A 22,445-nucleotide genomic window follows, 5' to 3' on the forward strand; every position below is an offset into this window, starting at 1 on the left:
AAGCTTTATTCTCCAGATAAAATTCTGTAGCTTGCTTCATGAGCTTTCATTGTTTGTTTTTGTTTTAAACTTTAAGGGGCAGGGCCAGCAAATGAGGTTATAATGTGTTCATTTATGAACTATAACCTGTTCATTTCAGGTTATAGTTTATGGCTCTATTCAGGTTATACTTCCTTTCATTCACCATGCTGTGTCCTGGGAAAGTTTAGTCCTCTTAAAGTGTGTTACAGAATCAAAAAGGTTGGGAAACACTGAATCAGCAAAGAGGAGTTATGTGTGTAAGGAAACTGAGAAGGCTGGTGGCCACATAGTGGACTTTAAGAGGATTCACAACTATTCTTAACACTCTCCTCGCACAACCACCACCAAATAACCCCCACAGAAACCCACGCAGGTTACAGAACAATGCAGGTATGATTTATTTTTCAAATATATAAGTATTATACGTGTGTGCATATGCCCTATATACATACACACACACACGTGTGCGAACACACACACACACACACACGTATAGACTCAGAGAAATAGTAGGAAAGCTTATATACCAGAATAATAGCATTTACCTCTAGGTGGTAAGATGAAGATTTCTCTTTTTTTGGCTATTTATTTCTCTGTATGGTCTAATTTTTTATAATTACATTTAATGAAAATTAATGAAAGTTCTTTTTACTGAAGAGCCAAAATAACTTGGGTTTAAAACTTTCATTTTAAATTGGTCCATAATTACTTTCCAATGCTCATCAGTTGATTATCTAATTTCTCCTAGTCTGGGGATATGTCACATGACAACTGAAGCTTGTGAGTTAGCTGAGAGCATGTGAGTAATTCTATTTCGCTGGCACCGCCCGCTCCCCCACCAAATACCTTTCTCCACATGCAGCAGCAGCTCCCCCGACAGCACACACAATAATTTTCACTCTGTAGTTTTCTCTGGAATTTACAGGATTTATAAAATGTAATTGTAGCATTTAGATTTTTTTTTTTTTTGGCCGCACCGTGTGGCATGAGGGTTGTGCCCTGACCAGGGATCAAACCTGCACCCCCTGCAGTGGAAGCGTGAGTCTTAACCACTGGACCGCCAGGGAATTTCCCTATTGTACCATTTATTTATTTATTTATTTATTTATTAGAAATTTTAAATTTTTATTTATTTATTTTTGCCTGCATTGGGTCTTCATTGCTGCACGTGGGCTTTCTCTGGTTGCAGCGAGCGGGGGCTACTCTTCGTTGCGGCAGGTGGGCTTTACCATTGCGGTGGCTTCTCCTGTTGCTGAGCATGGGCTCTACGCATGCAGGCTTCGGTAGTTGCTGCACACTGGCTCGGTAATCATGGCTCATGGGCTCTAGAGCACAGGCTCAGTAGTTGTGGCGCACGGGCTTAGTTGCTCTGTGGCATGTGGGATCTTCCCAGACCAGGGATCGAACCTGTGTCCCCTGCATCAGCAGGTGGATGCTTAACCACTGCGCCACCAGGGAAGCCCTATTATAGCATTTAAAGTAAGTGGAAACTGGGATACAGAGAGGTTTAGTAAGTTGCCCGAGGTCACACAGCTTGTAAGGGATGGAGATGGGATTCAAAACCCAAGTCTGGCTCTGAAGCCTGGTGATAACTTGAGTGGAAAGCAGTAATGCTCAGAAATTTTAGCCAATTGGAAAGACTGCCTTTGATGTCTCTGGGTGTGTGTGTTTTTTTTCAGCTCCCCACGTTCCTCCGGGAACCCTAAGGAGCAAAGTGTCACGTGAACAGTGGTCCTTCCTCGCTGCGCCCGGCCTCCTGAGTCAGCTCAGTTCCTGAGCCTCCTTTTCTGATTTCAGCTCCACCCTCTTCCCCTCTCCGTGGCGCCTGAACTTCCATGCCTGCCTCAGTGTATTACCGTATTTGGTTCTGGGGCCCACAAAGAAGTCTGGAAAAGGATCCAGGCCAGAATAAAAGTATTGCTTGTGCAGCTAGTGGGTGAGAAATCTTTATTTTAGTGACCCTGGCTTGTGCTCTGAAAGTCACAAATACAGGGAAGAAAGTTTAGTCTCAAAAACAACCACAAAAAGCAACTGAAGAGGGCAGAGTGGAGGTGCCAATGTCACAATTTCTAATGTGTGCTTTTTTTTTTGCCACACTGCACAGCTTGTGGGATCTTAGTTCCCTGACCAGGGATTGAACTTTGGCCACAGCAGTGGAAGCGCCGAGTCCTAACCCCTGGACCGCCAGGGAATTCCCCATTTAATGTGTGCTTAATTCTGTGATTAGAAAGAGATTTGTCTTTATTCAGCTCCTTCATGGCTGTCTTTCTTTCTTTCCTCTTTCCTGTGTTTCTAGAGTTTATACACCAATGCAAGGAAACTCAAGCCCAGAAAGTATAAAAAATTTTAGGTAGCTGGTACCATAGTTATCATAATTTAGCATATGCTTATATGTTGCATGAATAACATTTTAAACCCGGTTCAGAGTCTCTCTCTCTCTCTCTCTCTCTCTCTCTCTCTCTCTCTCTCTCATCTAATTTTTGAAACTCTCTGAGGTACATGTTCTTATTATATCTATTTTATGTTTTCTTTTTTTTTTTCTTGGCCGCACCACATGGCTTGAGGGATCTCAGTTCCCTGACCAGGGATTGAATCCGGCCCAAGGCAGTGAAAGCATCGAGTCCTAACCACTGGACTGCCAGGGAATTCCTATTATTATCTCCAATTTATAGATTAAAAAACTGAGTCACAAGAATTTAAGTCACTTGCCCAAGGTCCTAGAGTTCAGAATTACCAAGCAAGGCTTGCCCCTGCAGTCAGGATACTAACTATAGGCCCATTCAGGCCTTTATCTTACTTGACCGATTATATTTCATCCTGTTAAGCCCTTACTCTTGCATTTCTGTCTCCTCCCAGTTTTGCAAGTTCCCAGCTCTCTGGCTCCTCCTTCTCAGTGCCCTTCAGAGTGCTTCTTTCTCCACTGCCTACTAATGCAGGGAGCCCTTAGAATTCCTTCCTGGTCTCTTCCTGGCTCCCTGTATGTGTCTGTCCATGAGGAACCTCCTCTACTTTCAGGACTTAAGTTCTTTGCTTTATCTTTGGTGGGGTGATTATTCCTTCATGCCTGAACCATACATCCAATACACATGCTTCCTTCTTTTATCCCTAATGTACTTCAGACCTCCAATTCACTATCTTTCCATCCTGTGCCCCACATCTGACTCTCACTGCTTCCTGGCCACTCTTGATTGACCGTGAGTCACACAGCCTTCATTCCGGCCTGGCCTACCGCCTAGTCATCTTGTCTTTCCTTTCCAGAAACAAGCTGTGTACCTCTGCATTCAGCCTCCTTTGCCTGGTATGCCCTAGTTTGGGTTTTTCAAACTTTTGATCCCAAGAGTAAGAAATACATGTGACCTCACAACCCAGTACCCACGAGTGCATGACCCCAAGGGTAGGCAGCATCTAGGCTGTCTCAACAGTGGTTGACAACACCATGTTCATGTTCAAGTTAGAGTATAGGTGCCAGGTCACACCAGTGAGAATTCCAATCCATTTTGTGTCCACACCCAGGGCAGTTATTCAAAATATTTAACCATAGTTCAGCCTGGACCCTAGCTAATCAAAACAGTCATGGGAGGGTTATGAGAGAAGAGACTGGGCGTCAAGGTGGGAAGAAGACAAGCACTGGGGTGTGGGTGGGGAGTTCACAGAGCAGCAGCTGTTTATGGAAGAACACAGATGTATTTGAACGTTTTAGCAACTGCTACCTCTGTTCTAGAGCCTTCCAGCTGAACGTCAATCACTCCATCTACCCCTTAACTTCTGTGTCCCTTACTGACTCCACCATCTAAACCCACTTTCAGGTTCCTGGCTTTTCTGCCACTTGCTACTTTCTGCCCCATCCTTGCTCGGAAAAGAGCCCAGGAGGTCAGCCCTAATTAATTCTAATTTCTGAAAGAAAAGCAGCCCTCTCAGACAGAAGTCAGTGAAGGGTCTTTCCTGGCAAAGGAAAGTATTCCAGGCCTGTTGCGCCAGTGTTCAGCTTCCGCCTCACGCCAGCAGGTGCTGGGAAGGGCAGCACAACAGCCCGTGAGACACTCAGGGTAATGACCCTGCTGTCAGGGAAGGAGTTAATGGCGGGGAGATGAGATGTTTCTCAGTAAATCTGAGCACGTTACTAGGAAGCAGGCGCCCAGTACAGGCATACTGTGATGAGTCTTCAAAGTACCTTGGCAACCAAGACTTTTATTTTAGAAGCAAACTCTTATCAGGATTTTTGATTGTTGGCTGAGATTGAGACCTTAAGCAATTTCCTTAAGCTCTTTTGAGTCTCATAGTCATATCTTTCATATTGCAAAATAGGAAAACAAGAATGACCTGCTTGAATCAAAAAGGTATGTAAAAAAAAAAGGTATGTAAGGATTAAAATAACTCTTTGTTTTGAAAACTGGCAATTAAAGGGAAGGAATTAAACATTTAACCTCCTTTCTAATGGGCCCTATATTTAGGGTAACTACATAATCTCAGTTTATGAGAGAAAGGTCTGTTTTACTAAAGAATGCCAGCTAATCAATGCAGAAATAATAAATCAGCATTTTGCAAGCTCTAATGAATTTGATTCAAGCAAGTATTGTGAACTGCTGTTAAAATCATTAGGTAATCCCCCCATTAGAATGGTTAAAATTAAAAAGCCTGTCCATACTAAATGTTGGTGAGGATATGAAGTAATTGGAACTCTCATACAATGCTGGTGGGAATGTAAAATGTACAACCTCTTTGGAAAACAGTTTAGAGATTTCTTTAAAAGTTAAACAGGGACTTCCCTGGTGGCGCAGTGGTTAAGAATTGGCCTGCCAATGCAGGGGACAGGGGTTCGAGCCCTGGTCGGGGAAGATCCCACATGCCACAGAGCAACTAAGCCCGTGCACCACAATACCGAGCCTGCAAGCCACAACTACTGAGCCCATGCACCGCAACTACTGAAGCCCATGCTCTCTATAGCCCATGCTCCGCAACAAGAGAAGCCACCACAATGAGAGGCCCGCACACCACAAGGAAGAGTGGCCCCTGCTTGCCTCACCTAGAGAAAGCCCACACACAGCAAGGAAGACCCAACGCAGCCAAAAAATAATTAATTTAAAGAAAAAAATTAAACATATACCCACCATATGACTCAGCCATTTCACTCCAGGATAGTTACCTAAGAGAAGTGAAAGCATACGTCCATACAAAGACTTATACATGAATGTTCACAGCAGCTTTCTTTGTAGTAGACCAAAAAGGCTCTTTGAAGAGATTAAGGGTGTGACTCACAGATCCCATCAGCCATCTCAACAAAAGAAAAAAATAGAAATGAAATTATCCAGGAAAGGTAAGAGGAAGAGCCTCTTGTCTACTGGAGTGAATTCCCATGACATGCACAGGAGGCCCACAAGACTCTTGAGAATTTTATACTAGCAGAAACATTGACAGCTTGAACTGAAAGGGACAAAAAGAAGATTAAATGAAAGAAGTTGTACCCCCAAAATTCTCCAGACAGGAAGCAGGCTGATAAAACTACTTAGCTGTAAACATGTGCACCTTTCAGGAAAAAGGAAGGATGGCTCAGAGGATGGAGCTTCAAATCCAGATGACAGAACTGAGAGGCATAGAGAATTATTCCCAGGCCTTGAAGCCTTGTATACTTCTTTTTTTTTTTTAATTTATTTATTTTTTTGGCTGTGTTGGGTCTTCGTTGCCGTGTGCAGGCTTTCTCTAATTGCAGCGAGCAGGGGCTACTCTTCGTTGTGGTGTGTGGGCTTCTCATTGTGGTGGCTTCTCTTGTTGTGGAGCACAGGCTCTAGGTATGTGGGCTTTAGTAGTTGCAGCACACGGGCTCAGTGGTTGTGGCTCGCGGGCTCTAGAGCACAGGCTCAGCAGTTGTGGCGCACGGGCTTAGCTGCTCCGCAGCATGTGGGATCTTCCCGGACCAGGTCTTGAACCAGTGTCCCCTGCATTGGCAGGCGGATTCTCAACCACTGCATCACCAGGGAAGCCCGCCTCGTGTACTTCTAATTGCTTTGCCTGTATTCACTCAGATTTTCAAACCTTTTGGGTGGTGACTCACCATAAGAGATACATTTTACAAAGCAATGCAGCACACTCATACATACACAATAGAAGCCAAAGATTTCAGAAAATAATTACCTACCCTGACTGTGTGCAATGCATTCTGATATCTTCTGTTAGATTGTATTCTGATTCTATTTCATTTTTTTAAAAAAATGCAGTTAACCCATTAAGTTGATTTCATGACCAACTGATGAGTCTTGACCTGCAGTTTGTAAAACCCTTTTAATTCGTTTAATATATGTACAGACACACACAAACTCCTATGAGGTAGAAACTGTTATTGTACCCATTTTTCAGAAGAGGAAATTCTGGCACAGAGAGGTTAAATAACTTGCCTAAGCACACACAGGTAGGGATAAAGTGGGAGAACCAGGATTCTAACCCAGGGAGCCAGCTTCAAAGACAGTCCTTTGAACTACTCTCTTACAAGGCCTCTCTCATCCCACCTGCCACATGGTGGTAAGTGAGTATCTGCTGATAGATGTCTCTGATTCTCCAAAGGAGTGATTCAAGTGGTATTTGAACAGAGTGCTCTATTAAGATTATTGGAGTGTTCAAGTTTATGGCAGATTTAGGGAGCAGAAGTTATATTTTCTGACTCATATTTCATAATCAACAATAGTTCTCTGTGAAGAGCATAGACTTCCAAGTCAGATAATTCTGAGTTCACATACTGGCTCCACACCAGGGACAGATCCAGTCTTTGTGGGAACTGAAGCTTTATGCAATTTTGAAATCTCTTCCTAAGGAGAAGAATAGAGCTCATGTATTCAGAATTAAGTGCCGCGCCTTGAAAGGGGCCCATGTAAGAGAGGGCCCTGTGGCTTAAGCTTCCTTAGCTTTCTGCTTATTTGCCTCTGTCTGCCCTTTATTAGCCCTTTATTTCTTTTCTTTTTTACAAAATTTTTAAAAATTTATTTATTTTTTGGCTGCATTGGGTCTTCATTGCTGTGCGCGGACTTTCTCTAGTTGCGGTAAGTGGGGGCTACTCTTCATTGTGGTGTCGTGGCTTCTCGTGTAGCGGAGCATGGGCTCTAGGCGCGCGGGCTTCAGTAGTTGTGGCTCGCGGGCTCTAGAGCACAGGCTCAGTAGTTGTGGCGCGTGGGCTTAGTTGCTCCGCGGCATGTGGGATCTTCCCGGACCAGGGCTCGAACCTGTGTCCCCTGACCTGACAGGCAGATTCTTAATCACTGCGCCACCAGGAAAGTCCCTAGCCCCTTCTTTCTGACACTCGGTTTTCTAATCTCTGAAATAGGTGTAGCAGTTCCTATTTCTCATGGATGCCAGACGATCAGCTGAAAGGACCTAGCTGAAGAGCCTAGTACAATGTTCACTAATTAGATACTCAATAAGTAATTGTTAATAGCAATAATAATAATTAAAAAATAGAATACTTCAATTAGAAAACAGTTTTTAAGCAAGGTTTTGAAATAAAAACACGATATGGAGAAAAAGTATTGTGTCAGTGCATTTACACCTCAGCTCTGTAACTCAGCTCTCCCTGGAGTCCAATTATTTTGGTTTCTCCAAAGCTCTCTCTCCAAAGAGAAGTATAAGTGAGAATAAGAAAGCAGAGTATTCAAAAACAAAGGCAGATATAGAGAGAGTATCATGGGAGAAAGTCAGCTGCAGGGGCCCCCAAAGGCCAGATTTCCACTGTGTGGATGTCAATAAGAAGAAAAAATATTTAACTGTTTAAGATCTTTCTCAATAAACCAAAAAGGGGCATTCAAGGTGCATTTTGGCGTTGAGAGAGGAGGCAGCTGGACAAACTCCATCCTGGTAGAGTCAAGTTTTAGTCACCTGTATTCAGACATTTTATGCTTGTTGTTCTGCTGTGTCCTGAGGGATTATCAAAAAGCAAGAGGCCTCTGGAGTCGGCTTCCTGCCCCTTGGAGAACCAACAGTATTTGCAGAAACACATGAGGTCACTTTGCCTTCCACTTACATCTTATATTCTCCTCTCAGAGTTTGAGATTCTAAAAAAAGGAGGTATGTTAATATAGAGTGACATGAAAATATAACAGGAGTCTTTCTCAAACGTGTGGCTTCTCTTGGTTATCTGTGGGTTTTTTGTTTCGGGTGACTGTTGTGTCATTTAGCTAAAAAATAATAAGTGGGGATGTGTGGGAAGAGAAGGGTCAAAAGATGGTAGGAAGTAATTAGATTAATTCGATAATTAAGGGGAGATACGTGGGTGATTATTAAGTTTCTTGCTAGTTACATTTAGGCATAAGCACATGTTTTATTTTTCTTAATATTTACAAATGACTCATACCCTTTGTAATTCAGCAATCACAGACTCTCCCCATTTTTCCCCAGAAATTCCTCTGTGTAAAGCTGAAGATGAAACAGCCCTTCTTTTTCTACTCACTGGCAAAACGATTTCTTTCCTTCTGCCATATCTATTTATCTACTAAGGGCATCAGGCACTTCTGGATTCATCTATTGCCTCCAAACCCCTATTTCCCTCTATTCTGATCCGCAGTACTATGTCAGGAGGCTACTTTGGAATATTAACTGGTGGCTTTTGTCCACAGGATTTTCTTTTCTCCATGGCCTTTACCCCCATTCGGTGAACTAAATTTTTGTTGTCTCAACTCAGGGAAGGGTGGACCCATCTGAAAGAGGAGTCTTTTTCTGGCTTTGGGAAGCAGAAAGGACTCATGTACAGAGACAACACTGAAGGTCTGCAAGAGTCTACTGGACCTCTAGATGAGATCAATGTTCCCAGACTTGAGGAGAGTGTGGCTGGGGAGCTTGTACATTCCACACAAGGCCCGGTGCTGTGCCCCCGTAACTGGACCAGGCCTTCTGGGGTGGAGTTAGGAACGAGGATGATAGGAGTGCCCTGATAACTGTTTTTGTGTCTTCGGTGGTTGCTAGGCAAAATTTCATACAAAGAGGCTGTGTGACCACTATCAGGCCACCCTCAGAGACTGCTGCTTTAATCATTCCTAATGATCACTTTGGACAAAGCCTGGAAAAACATAGGGAAAAAAATTTAAATATGTGAGGAGGATGAAGGGAGGCATTCAGATCCCTTTAAACTAGCATTCATGAGGGCTGTGACCTCTCGGTACATTTCAGCTTGGCCAGCATAACAGGTGATATTCAGGAGCAGAAAGCCACTCTCCCCCATGTCCTGTCACCACCAGAGTCCCTGGAAATTAGATATGACTCAGAGGAAAATCTAGGGGTATAGAGTGACCCTACACATCTAATTGTAATCTGTGATAATGGCTAGTCAGGCAAAGCACAGGAAGCCATGTGGACTGGTCTGTGCAGAGAGGGAAGGGCACCCTGAGCTGAGACCCGAAGGGTGAGATAGAGGTAACTAGGTGTTTGTGAAGGTAGAAAGAAAATACAGTCCCTGGGCTGGCAATTACCCAGTGAGCTACCCAGAACCACTTATGAAACAGTGTCGTGAGGCAAAGAGCAAGGCGAGGAGAAGGGACCGCTCAATAGCAGCAGATGCTGCAGAAAAGTCAGAGCAGCATGAGGACCGGTGGATTAAAGAACACGGAAGACATTGTGTTGACTTTGTCAAGAATAGTTTCAGCAGATTGTGGGAAGAAAAAAAAGTTGCAGGAGGCTGAGATGTGGGAGGTGTAGAAATAAAGATGGTAGAAATAAACAGACAAATTTTCATGAAATTTGGCTGTGAAGGGAATGGTAAAGGGCAATAGTAGGAGCTGGATAGGGAGTCAAAGGAAAAGGCTTTTAAAAGGTTGGGGAACCTTTGAACATGTGTAAACATTGATAGGAAGCAGCAAGTAGAGAGCAGGTAAAGAAGAGAGGATGGAGAGGGGGGACTCTCATTAGCAAAAGACACCTGGGGAACTAGGAAGTGATACGAGCCAAAGCTCAGGTAGGAAACTGGCCTAAATAGGAGAAGAAAAGGCTGGAGAAATCGTAGATTTGGTGGCAGAGGTGAGGGAGCTGTCTAATGGCCTCTGTGAAGCGGGAGGAGATAGGATCTGCTAATTGGGGTGGGTCAGTGGATGGGAAGGGTTAGTAAAATCAAAGAATTGAAAAACATAGAAGAGATCTGAAACAGCTAGTAGAGTCGGTACAAATTCCCGATGTGCCAGCAAAACCTTACAGCCCAGTACCTTTATTTCTGTTTTGAGCTCTCATTCCTCTAGGTGGCAGAGGCTTCATCTCAGTCAGTTCAGGAAGAGATGACAGGGAGGCAGTTGGATTCATGGGTCTGGAGCTCAGAGAGGGATATGGGCTGATAACATCCATCTGGGGTTCATCAGAACACAGTGTTTGTCTCTGGAGTCCCAGGAGTCATTGACATGCCTCAGTGAGAAATAAGGGGACAAAGAGCCCAACTTGGGGGAAAGGCCCAGTAGAGGAAGAAGAATCAGCAAAGGAAACTCAGAAGGTAGGAAGAAAAGCAGGAGAATGTCATGTCACAGAACTAAGAGAAGTGAGTATTTGAAGTGAAATAAGAGGTCAACTAGGATTAGGATTATAAAATATTCATGGATGTCATGTCTTCTTTCTTTGAGTTGGGGCACAAAAAAAAAAAAACAGAGGATATAATCATAATACTACTATTTATTGAGTATATAGTGCCTGATTCTGTCATTCAACCAACCAATCAGTCATATATTAACTGAGTGAGTATGACTGTAGAGAAGTTTTCTTGTTATGAGGGCAGAGCTGGGGACTGCCCGGGCTAAAAGCTGCTAGTGGTCACCAGAGCCTCAGAGAATGAGGCAGGTGTCAAAAGCTCGGTGCTTAAATAAAAATGCTACATTAGTTTGTTCAGCTTCAGTAATGAGGAGCAGGTGGAGAGAGAGAGAAAGGAGCTTATTGTAAAAATTAGGAGAGGGAAAAACTTATTCTAAAAATTAGGAAGATTAAGCTTTGAGGGGAGTTCCCTGGCAGTCCAGTGGTTAGGACTCTGCGCTTCCACTGCAGTGGGGCCTGGGTTCAATTCCTGGTCAGGAAACTAAGATCCTGCAAGCCACGTGGCACGGCCAAAAAAAAAAAAAAAAAAGAGAGATTAAGCTTTGAGGATCTTGAAGCAGTCTGAAATTCAACTTTAAGATTTAGGAGGTGAGGACTCTGCTCTTCACCATGTCTTCTCACAAGACTTTCAGGATCAAGCAATTCCTGGCTAAGAAACAAAAACAGAATCGTCCCATTCCCCAGTGGATTCGGATGAAAACTGGTAATAAAATCAGATACAACTCCAAGAGGAGACGCTGGAGAAGAATCAAGCTGGCTCTATAAGGAATCGCACATGAGATGGCACACATATTTATTCTGTATCAAGTCACTTGCTTCTTACCATATCACTCTGAAAACATCACTATCTGGATAGCTGGATGTGTTTTATTGGGAAAATGATTTTTCTCTTTGTTTCTATGTTTCTGCACTAGTAGGTTGGCTCAGAAAAAAATATGTGAGACCTTTTGTTGGAAAAAAAAAAACAGATTTAGGAGGTGAAAACTGTGAGCTTCTGTTTGGCACAAGTTCGTCCTTAGGCACTGATGCCTGCTCTGTTCGCACAGAAATGGAAGCACCCTGAGAGAATCTCGTTCCTATAACAGAGTGCAACTGAAAACAGGACTTTAGGGATTAAATCAGGTTATGCATGGACGAATGGAGTTCACTGTTAAAAAAGAATGACCCCTTTCATCATTATTATTATTATTATTATTATTACAGGATCCAAGTTCCTCCACCAGGGATTGAACCCGGGCCCTAGCAATGAAAGTGCCAAGTCCTAACCACTGGACCGCCAGGGAATTCCCTAACGACCCCTTTTAGACTAATTTATTTTGGTATATCCATCACTGAAAATTATACAACCCTTAAAAAAAGAATGAGGCAGTTCTACTTGTCCTGATTTCCGAGATATCTTTTTCAGTGAAAAGTACAAAGTGCAAAGCCTTGCATTTAGAGTGCTCTTCTCAGAAAAGGACCTATACGGATATGTCTGCATATACAAAGAATACGGAAGAAAACAAGAAACTGATGACAAAGGTGGCCAATGGGGAGGAGAGCTCAGTGACCTGGGATCAAGGCAGAGAGTTTGCATTGCACACTCTTTTGAATGTTGTACCAAGTATTATTTATTTAATAAATAAATATATGTAAATATATAAAAGATGCCTTTGGTGAATCATTATATAAGGTTCGTTTGTAATACAAAGTCATTCCCTAATTTGCTTTGGAAATGTTGACATTTGTGTATTGGATTTTCTTAAAGCATGAAATACCAGAGTCTGCAAGCCACACCCTGAGTGCTCTAAATTTGAGGTCACCAACAAAACCAGCCATGCAAGTGTGACTTTCCAAAAGGCCAAACATTGTCAAGTGTCAATGCTCAGAAGCATTCCCAACGTCTGAGAATGTCAGAGAGAAGGGACCCTGGAGAGAGTTGGTACAATCCTCTTCTTTCTTTTCTTTTTTAAAGGATTATATACCATGACCAAGTGGAATTTTTAAAAAATATATATTTATTTATTTATTTTTGGCTGCGTTGGGTCTTTGCTGCTGCGCGCGGGCTTTCGCGAGTTGCGGTGTGTGGGCGTCTCATTGCGGTGGCTTTCTTGTTGTAGATCACGGGCTCTAGGTGCATGGGCTTCAGTAATTGTGGCACATGGGCTCAGTACTTGTGGCTCACAGGCTCTAGAGCGCAGGCTCAGTAGTTGTGGCACACGGGCTTAGTGCTCCGAGGCATGTAGGATCTTCCCGGACCAGGGTTCCGACCCATGTCCCCTGCATTGGCAGGCGGATTCTTAACCACTGCGCCACCAGGGAAGCCCCAATCCTCTTTTTTCTAAATGAGGAGACTAAGGCTAAAGGGGAAGAGTTGTGCCTAACAAAGAGATAATGCCACTTTGTGTAAATAAGGGACAAAATATAGTCTCTCTATCCATATCTGCATGAAGATATGAAGAAAGGATACACAAAACACTAATACCAATGGCTAACTATATGGAGAGGGAAGGTGAGAAATGGGAGGGTGGGAGACAGGGGTAGGAATGAGATTTTTCACTTTGAACCTTTTATAATCCTTGAACTATTTTTTTGAACAATAAAACCTATTTAAAAGAGAGATGGACCATTGACATCTACATGACTTACAATTCAGTTTTCAAGGAAGACATTATGAGGCTATGGGCTCAGAAATAAAAATCTGGTGTTGAAACCACAGGTCAAATCCTGCTGCTTCAAATACCCATGACAGTCGGAGTTATTTTGTCATATTGAGATTTGTTTGAGATAACATGGGCCATTAGCTGGCCTTAGATCTTGTTTTTGATTATAGACAGATTTGTCAAAATCATGCAGTAACAGCTCCTTGCTAGTTTGTGGATTCAGTCATATGAAGAGGCACCACAGAGCAGGACAAAGATCAATGGACAGGAAGACAGGTAAGCTGGTTCTAACCGAACTCTGCAATTTAATTCACCTGTGACTCCGGGCAACTTAATTCCTCTCCTTAGGCCGGTTTTCACATCTGTAAAATGGAAGGATTAGATGAAGTGATCTCTAGGTTCTCTGATATGACTGGAGTCTGAAGCAGTTGTTAGCAGTTTAGAACTAAAGGGGAATTTATGAGATCATTTTTCAAGGCCAGGAAATGGCTATGGACTGTTGGGTCACCTTTTGCTCCTTTGACCTGAAGTTACAACAAGAACCATCAAGTGATCTTCTTGGCCCTTGTCTCCTACGACCACACACACACACACACGCACACACACACACACACACACACCCTGATGATGACTAGATCTGTGTTCCTCAGAGCACTAGTTTAGGGAAATGTTAATTAGTGCTCCATGAAACATCTCAAATGAATTTGGGGTATCCTGTACAATAAACGTTCCCAATGGAGAATCACAATGGTATTAATGGACCTAAGAAATCCTGCAGTAAAGAAACTCAAATAGGGAATTCCCTGGCGGTCCACGTGTTAGATCTTGGCATTTTTCACTGCCGTGGCCGGGTTCACTCCCTGGTTGGGGAACTAAGATCCTGCAAGCCGTGTGGCGCAGCCAAAAAAAAAAAAAAAGTGAAAAAAGAAACACTTAATTTTACTTAACCTAGCGTTTTCCAAACTTATGCATATGGAACACTTTAGTGTGTCCTATTACCTTTACTTAGAACAAGTGGGATTCGCATACCTCTATTTTTAGGGAATACATGAGATCAGCTATCATTTGGCAATTAGGACAGTTCTGGGGCTTCTGCAAACATGGGAAGATTGAACACATTCCTAAGGGAGCCTGAGAGTCTTGTGATTCATGCAGCTTTCCACCCCACCAATTGAAAAAAAACCTTTCAACAGTGGGAGCCTCAGAAACTCCCTTGTTTTACAGGAAATTTCCCGTCTAAGCACAGTGAGGTCAGATTTATTTTTGCTTTGGGAAATTTGTTTCTGTCACTCTTTGTTCAGAAATTATAGTTCTCTTTCTCTCCTTGCTGCAAAAGGTTGGTTTAATTCCCTCCCTCCTAATGTTTTCACTCCCAAACAGGCAGGTAGGAAAAGTTTATGCATTATTTGGGTGCTAGACCTGCCCCACTTCACATCCTGCATTTGTTTTTGAGATTTTCCACCCTCAATTCCCAAAGAAACATTGATTCATCATGACACACACACACACACACACACACAGAGTCACTTGGAAAAAATTAATTTAAAATCTGTATTTCTTAAGACTTCTCAATTATTTTGGTCTCATCATTAAGCATTTAGTTTAAAGAAAGACTCTAAGCAGGCAAAATCATATGATCAAAACTATCATTGTACTATGTGTTGGCATGTCTGTAAGTCTGAAATCAAGCAACAATATGAAAAGCTGCTTTTACATTTAGCACTTTCTTTGAGTTTTCAGGTTTGTGGCCTAAGCATTAAAAATGACCAGTCAGGTGGCTATTGCAGGGCCAGCTGAGTATACTAATGCTTCCCTGAAGAATTGCAGCTGCAAATAAATTCTTTTTCTCCTGACCAGCCTTCGTTATTGGCAGTTACCGCATAGTATATGCTGTCCCCTCGTGCTCTCCTGGGTCAGTGAGAAAGACATGGAGATGAGAAGGCAGCTGGATGGGGGTGGAGGAGGTACCCACTGACTCTCCCGCCCACTCCTTCTACCTTAGCACCAGTTCTTTGATGGGTTGTCTTAATTTGCCTGGGAAATATTAACTGTTGCTATGGTTGAAATTTAAAGAGAAGGCTATGAAATTAAGTGGGAAGGAAACATCAAAGAGAAAAAAGTAAACAAGATGGGAGACAGATTACTTACAATAATGGAGGGTGTGATGGTTAATTTTATGTGTCAATTTGTCTAGGTTATGATGCCCAGTTTGGTCAAACACTAGTCTAGATGTTGCCGTGAATGTATATTTTAAATATTATTAACATTTATAATTACTTGACTGTTAAGTTAAGCAGATTACCCTCCATTATGTGGGTGGGTCTCATTCAGTCAGTTAAAAGCCTTATGGGCAAAGGCTGAGGTTTCCAAAGGAAGAAGGAATTTTGCATCAAGATGATGACATAGAAATCCTGCCTGAGTTTCCAGCCTACTGGGCTACCCTGTGGATTTCAGACTTAAGACTACAACATCACCTCTTGCCTGAGTTTCCAGCTTGCCCTACAGATTTAGAATTTGCCAGCCCCCACAATCCTTAAAACAAACTGTCTCTTTCTCTCTTTACCCTATTGCTTCTGTTTCTCTGGAGAAGCCTGATTAATACAGAGGGCTCTAGGAAGGATGACCCTAGAGAAAAAAATGGAGCTGTTTGACCATAATCTGATATGAGATTTCCAGTTTGGCAGAGAGCTTGCAGATAAGTCAGTGATAGATACTTTAAAATAAAACTGTGCAAGGGAAAAAATTGAAGCAATTGTTAACTCCAGAGAAAACAAAAAGTGGCAAAGAAGACAGAGTAATTATTCTTCCTCATTTGGTTCAGTTATAAACACTGAATTAAAAAATTTTTTTTTATCGAAGTATAGCTGATTACCAATGTGTTAGTTTCAGGTGTATAGGAAAGTTTTACATATATATATATATATATATATATATATAAAGAAATACATATATATTCTTTTTCAGATTCTTTTCCATTATAGGTTATTACAAGATATTGAATATAGTTCCCTGTGCTACACAGTAGATCCTTGCTGTTTATCTATTTTATATATAGCAGTGTGTATCTGTTAATCCCAAGCTCCTAATTTATTCCTCCTCTTTCCTCTTTGGTAACCATAAATTTGTTTTCTATATCTGTGAGTCTCTTTCTGTTTTGTAAATAAGTTCATTTGTATCATTTTTTAAGATTCCATGTATAAGTGATATCATATGATATTTGTCTTTCTCTGTCTGACTTACTTCACTTGGTATGATAATCTCTAGGTCCATCCATGTTGCTTCAAATGGCACTATTTCCTTTTTATGGCTGAGTAATATTCCACTGTATATATTTACCACATCTTCTTTATTTATTCATCTGTCAGTGGACACTTAGGTTGCTTTCATGTCTTGGCTATTGTAAGCAGTGCTGCTATCAACTGGGGTGCAGGCATCTTTTCAAATTATAGTTTTTGTCTTTTCCAGATACACGCCCAGGAGTGGCATTGCAGGATCCTGTGGTAACTCTGTTTTTAGTTTTTTAAGGAAACTCCATACTGTTCTCCATAATGGCTGCACCAATTTACATTCCCACCAACAGTGTAGGAGGGTTCCCTTTTCTCCACATCCTCTCCAACATTTATTATTTTGTAGACTTTTTGATGATGGCCATTCTGCCTGGTGTGAGGTGATACCTCATTGTAGTTTTGATTTGCATTTCTCTAATAATTAGCAATGTTGAGCATCTTTTCATGTGCCTGTTGGCCCTCTGTATATCTTCTTTGGAGAATAAATGCTGAATATCGGTTTAAGGAAAATGACAGTGATGGAAGAATTTATATGGGAGTTGTGGTGTAAGTAAGTCAAATCCTCATCTTCACTGAGGAAGTTAAAAAATATAAAATTGAAAATTTGAGAAAAAGCAATATTATTTAGAAACAAGGAGATAAATAGCAGAAGAAACAACTGAAAGCATTGAAAGCAGCTGCTTGCTGATTGACTCCAGTGGGAGTGGGTGGGCAACTTGCTGCTGTTTATCATTATAAATCTTGTAGATCATTTGGTCTTTTTCGTCCATATGTGTATTACTTTGATAAAAATAAAAACTAAATTAAAAGTTATGTGGGGGGCTTCCCTGGTGGCACAGTGGTTGAGAGTCCTCCTGCCGATGCAGGGGACACGGGTTCATGCCCCGGTCCGGGAAGATCCCACATGCCGCGGTACAGCTGGGCCCGTGAGCCTATGGCCGCTGAGCCTGTGCGTCCGGAGCCCGTGCTCCGCAATGGGAGAGGCCACAACAGTGAGAGGCCCGCGTACCGCAAAAAAAAAAAAAAAAAAAGTTATGTGGGTCCAATATGGAAAATTTGGAAAGTACAGAAAAGTATAAGAAAGAAATAATAACCACTCACAATTCTTCCACTCAGAGAAGGTAACTATGCACATTTTTTTAAATTGAAATATAGTTAATTTACAACGTTGTGCAACTACACACATTTCTTTTTTTAATATTTCTTTTTTATTTATTTATTTTTGGCTGTGTCGGGTCTTTGTTGCGGCACTTGGGCTCTTCGTTGCAGTGCATGGGCTCCAGAGCACGTGGGCTCTGTAGTTGTGGCACAAAGGCTCAGTAGTTGCGGCACATGGGCTTAGTTGCCCCACGGCATGTGGGATCTTAGTTCTCCGACCAGGGATTGAACCCCCGTCCCCTGCATTGGAAGGTAGATTCTTAACCACTGGACCACCAGGGAAGTCCCAACTATGCACATTCCTGAGGAAAAGGATTATTAAATGAATTTATTGGGATTAAGCTGTCAGAGCTTGAGGATTTTAAAATATCATAACAGATATAAATGGACAGATAATAAGAGTATAATACTGCATGCGAAATATTGTAGGTATAACTACATACAGTAATCATATACAGTATGATCCCATATGTGTTTATGTGTGTATTAGAAAATAATCTGTACACCTGAAACTCATATAAAGAAAAAGGAAAACTACTAACTTCTTGGCAGTTAATTTATTCTACCGAAATTTGTGAATCTCAATGTACTACTCAACATACTCCCAAATAAACATTATTATCCACAATGATACTTTCAGTCGGATAAGGCCATGTAGTTGCTAAATGGAGTTCACTAAAATAAACAAAACATAAAATAATGTTTTTTAAAAAAGTAAGAAAGTACTCTGAAGGGATACCCACCAAAATGTTACTTGGTAGTGACCAGGGCTGGGGCTGGGACTAGGATGGGCAAGTGAGGAGTTAGGACACACAATGAAAGGAAACACACTCTCAGGATCATGCAAGCGCAGGGGCCGCACCTGAACTTGAGGGCCTCCTTGAATACCGTGCCCTAGGTGCGTCACTTGCCTCAGTCTCTGCCCTGGTAGGGACATAGAGCTGCTGGATTGTGGGCACTTTCTCCTTCATATTTTCACTTAGATATACATTTAAATTGCTTGTAACTCCAAAGTATGTGGACCAGCAGCATTAGAATAACCTGGGAGCTTCTTTGAAATGCAGAATCTCAGCTCAGCCCCAGACCTTCTGAATCAGAATCTGCATTTTAGCTGAATCCCAGGGGATTTGTTTGCACGTTGAAGTTTGAGAAGCCCAGGGTTGGCAGGCACCAAGCACAGTTCCTTCCCTCAATTGGAGGGAATATTCAGAGGCAATTGCTGTCATGGCTCCCAGTGGGTTGGACACACACTGCCAGGGGGTAAGACGTCTGTTCTCTAGAGGACTGTGGTCTTTGCCAAGAGCCTGAGCTTCAGCTGGGAAGCAATCACAGGTTAGCTTGATGGAGGAGAAGCAGGTGATTCCTTTGGGACAAGGAACAATTTAGAGCAAAGTTTAAAGAGAAGGGAAAGTCTAATGGGTCTGAAAGTGAGGAAAGGAGCAAGATAAAAGAAGTGCTAATATTCAAACCAAGTAATTCAAGTCCCAAGGGGATGAAGAATAACTTAGTATCCTATAAGGTTGTTCATTCCAAGAGTTTTTAGAGAAATCTGTTATAAAACTGAGAAGCTTGGATTAGGTGAATTATATTGTATTTATAAGAAGGCAGAGACTTCCCTGGTGGCTCAGTGGTTAAGAACCTGCCTGCCAACGCAGGGGACACAGGTTCGAGCCCTGGTCTGGGAAGATCCCACATGCTGCTGAGCAACTAAGCCCGTGCGCCACAACTACTGAGCCTGCGCGCCTAGAGCCCTTGCTCTGCAACGAGAGGCCACTGCAAGGAAAAGCCCGTGCACCACAACAAAGAGTAGCCCCTGCTCGCCGCAACTAGAGAAAGCCCACGTGCAGCAACTAAGACCCAATGCAGCCAAAAATAAATAAATAAATTTATTAAAAAAAATTATAAGAAGGCAGTTAACATAGAATAGAAAATACAAAGGGAATGACTCTGTTTCAGTGTCAATTAATTAATAAACAGAAGTCAATTAATAAGGGTCCTGCTATATGTCTGCTGTCCATTTAGATTAGTAAATTAGATTAAAAGAGAACAGCAAAGTAATATATACTGCCATGGCAAACATTATTGACTGTATCAGCCAATATACTTTCTTAACCTCTTTTTTCCTTGCCTGCCTCCCTAACAGATCATAAAAAGCTGAGTATGCTCTCCCAGGAAGGGTGGCCATATGATGCAATTCTGGCCAATGAGACCCCTGTGGAGGTCTCTAGACATTATATGGAGCCACCACCACTCTCACCAGAATGGATTCAGAGTGATCTTTCCAGGGCCTGGAGTAGGGTGTAGTGAGTCAGACACTCACCTTGGTATAAGATTTATGAAGGTGGCAAAAAATCAGTAATTAAGGTAATATTTTAATGCAATATTAAAAAAATAAAAATTAATGCAAAAATATCCATGATGAATGAAATATCAACATTTATAATAAAGGCCAGGGTCGTTCCTGTTGGCCCACTGGTTAAGACTCCTTGCTTCCACTACAGGGGGCATGGGTTCAATACCTGGTCGGGGAACTAAGATCCCACATGCCACAAGGCCCAAAAATAAATAAATAAAATAAAATAAAATAAGGGCTGGGTCTGACAACACCAGAGTTTTAGAGTGAGGCAAATGAGGCTGAGTCCTGCAAGAGTAGGATCAGGTCACCCTAATTTCCAACCCACAGGTGGGGGGTCAGGGTGGAAAAAGTGATTGGTGGCACTTAGGTTTTTATGCCCACTCTCTAGCTGCAAGGGAGTCTAGGAAAGAGACTACCTGTAATTTTCAGTTTTGATAGTGAGAAGTGGGAAATACTTGAAAGGGATTCAGGAGCTAGGTCATCAAAAAGAATAACAAATGTCCACTACACTTAATGGAGTCATGGTAAAATGTCACCATTTGGGTCCATGAAGGGCTAGATCAGCATATTTTGGCTAGATTATTTTGAGGAAACCTTTAGTATTTATTAGAGTTGGGATACAGATAAATTAATGTAGGACTATAGAGGGTGGAGAACAAAATTCCTCTCCTGAAACTGGGAAGGCTCCAAGGAGAAGATAAGGTTTGAGCTGGGCTTTCGAGGAAGGAAAGGGGAAAGCAGAAAGAACAGTGAATTTTCAGTTAGAAAATGGGGTTCCCTGCTTCACTACTTGGCTTCCCAGCTGTGAGAAGTCAGGCAAGTCACTTTGCTTCCCCAAGTGTTAGTTACTTTATCTGTTGTTAAAAAAACAAAAATTCCACCAAATAAATCTGAAGATCTATTGGCTTTGTTCAATCTTCATGAATCAGGCAGCATTCCAGCTAGTAAACAGAAAGGTGCTCTAATGGTTTGTACAAAATGGAAGGTTTTTGTGGTCAGGAGGAGGGTGGGGCAAGGAAGCTATTAGCAAAAGAAAAGAAAGAGTTGCTTTAGGCCAGATCACCATATTTTGGGGAAAAGGTGAGGTTCAATCATGCAGATTCCATCTTCTTCCTTTGTGGGAGTTGTGGGGGAGACGGAGAGGGTCCAGGTGACAGATTACCTCACTGGTGCTGACCAGAATATTCCAGACTGGATGATTGAGATTACATTACCGAGGGAAGGTGGAAACTGCAATTGGATCAGGTATCAAATCTAAGTTTATTATCGTGGGCTTTAGCACAAGTGATGCCATTTTGGGCCTGTGGTTTTCTCTTTAACACTAAAAACGTATCCCTTGTAACCAACAAGGACCTACTGTATAACACAGGGAACTCTGCTCAATATTCTATAATAAACGAAGTGAGAAAATAATTTGAAAAAGAATATATATATATATGTATAACTGAATCACCTTGCTGTACACCTGAAACTAACACAACATTGTAAACTAGATATAGTCCAATATAAAATAAAAGTTAAAAAAATAAATAAGTTAGAAAAAAAAAGCAAAAATAAAAGTAAAGGGCAAGGACTTCTCTGGTGGCACAGTGGTTAAAGAATCTGCCTACCAGTGCAGGGGACACGGGTTTGAGCCCTGGTCTGGGAAAATCCCACATGCCGCAGAGCAACTAAGCCCGTGCCCCACAACTACTGAGCCCGCGCGCCTAGAGCCTGTGCTCCACAGCAAGAGAAGCCACCTCAATGAGAAGTCCGTGCACCACAACGAAGAGTAGCCCCTGCTCTCTGCAACTAGAGAAAAGCCCGAGTGCAGCAACGAAGACCCAACGCAGCCAAAAATAAATAAATAAATCTTAAAAAAAAAAGTAAAGGGCAAGACCTTGATCTTGAAAAGTTAAAAGAAAAAACAACAAAAATCTTATCCTTTGAGACCTGCCAAAGAGCTGTGAAGATCGAATAGCTGCCTTCAAAAAGACAACAGGGGACTTCCCTGGTGGTGCAATGGTTAAGAATCCACCTACCGATGCAGGGGACACAGGTTCGAACCCTGGTCCTGGAAGATCCCATATGCTGCGGAGCAACTAAGTCCGTGCGCCACAACTACTGAGCCTGCGCTCTAGAGCCCGGGAACCACAACTACTGAAGCCCACATGCTCTAGGGCCTGCATGCCACAACTGCTGAACCGGCATGCTGCAACTACTGAAGTCCCTGCGCCTATAGCCCGTGCTCTGCAACAAGAGAAGCCACTGCAATGAGAAGCGCACAGACCGCAACGAAGACTCAATGCAGCCAAAAAAAAAAAAAAAAAAAAGACAACAGGATGTGGAGAGAAGGGAATCCTCATGCATTGGTGGGAATGTAAATTGGTGCAGCCACTATGGAAAACAGTATGGAGATTTCTCAAAAAATTAAAAAAATAGAACTAGCATTTGATGCAGCTT

General features: G+C 42.2%; 1 pseudogene; it reads left to right on the forward strand.

The window, feature by feature from the left end:
- Positions 1-7,013: 7,013 nt before the first annotated feature.
- On the forward strand, positions 7,014-13,818 carry LOC149748206 (large ribosomal subunit protein eL39 pseudogene; annotated as a pseudogene).
- Positions 13,819-22,445: the final 8,627 nt, after the last annotated feature.

This window comes from Delphinapterus leucas, chromosome 10 (genome assembly GCF_059928025.1).
Source record: "Delphinapterus leucas isolate spDelLeu-1000000601 "Yukka" chromosome 10, BTC_Dleu_Yukka2, whole genome shotgun sequence".
In the NCBI taxonomy this organism is placed as follows: domain Eukaryota; kingdom Metazoa; phylum Chordata; class Mammalia; order Artiodactyla; family Monodontidae; genus Delphinapterus; species Delphinapterus leucas.